This window comes from Brassica oleracea, chromosome C2, assembly GCF_000695525.1.
Source record: "Brassica oleracea var. oleracea cultivar TO1000 chromosome C2, BOL, whole genome shotgun sequence".
Lineage (NCBI taxonomy): Eukaryota > Viridiplantae > Streptophyta > Magnoliopsida > Brassicales > Brassicaceae > Brassica > Brassica oleracea.
In genome coordinates this window covers 4,527,734-4,528,169 of record NC_027749.1, presented here as the reverse complement: position 1 = coordinate 4,528,169, position 436 = coordinate 4,527,734, and positions in this window count along the sequence as shown.

Here is a 436-nt window from a genome sequence, read left to right as displayed (position 1 = left end):
TTCTACCTCCGAATGAAGAAGTGAAAGACTTGCCCGGACATTCCGTGCCCCTAGCAATCCATCAAAACCCGCTAAAGTGATGTACCAGCCTTGTCCTAAGAATTGTTCCTTATCTTTCCATGAGCAATCTATGAAACACCATTTTCCTGGTATTGTTGGTACAATTCTTTCATGTACTTGATTTGCAACCCTCTGATTATTTGTTACATGTGCCTCCGTCCAAAGTGTTGATTCTAATTTCGGTAGTTTAAGCGTATCTCTTGGATCAATATCCAAATTGCTAAAAACTTTGTTGTTTCGACCTTTCTAAATATACCATAATATCCACGCAAATTGGTGATTCTCCATTTTTGGATTAAATCTCCAAAAAAAATGATCCACATTTTTATGTCTTATAGTCTATATTTACTAATTATTTATTTTACTATACATTTTT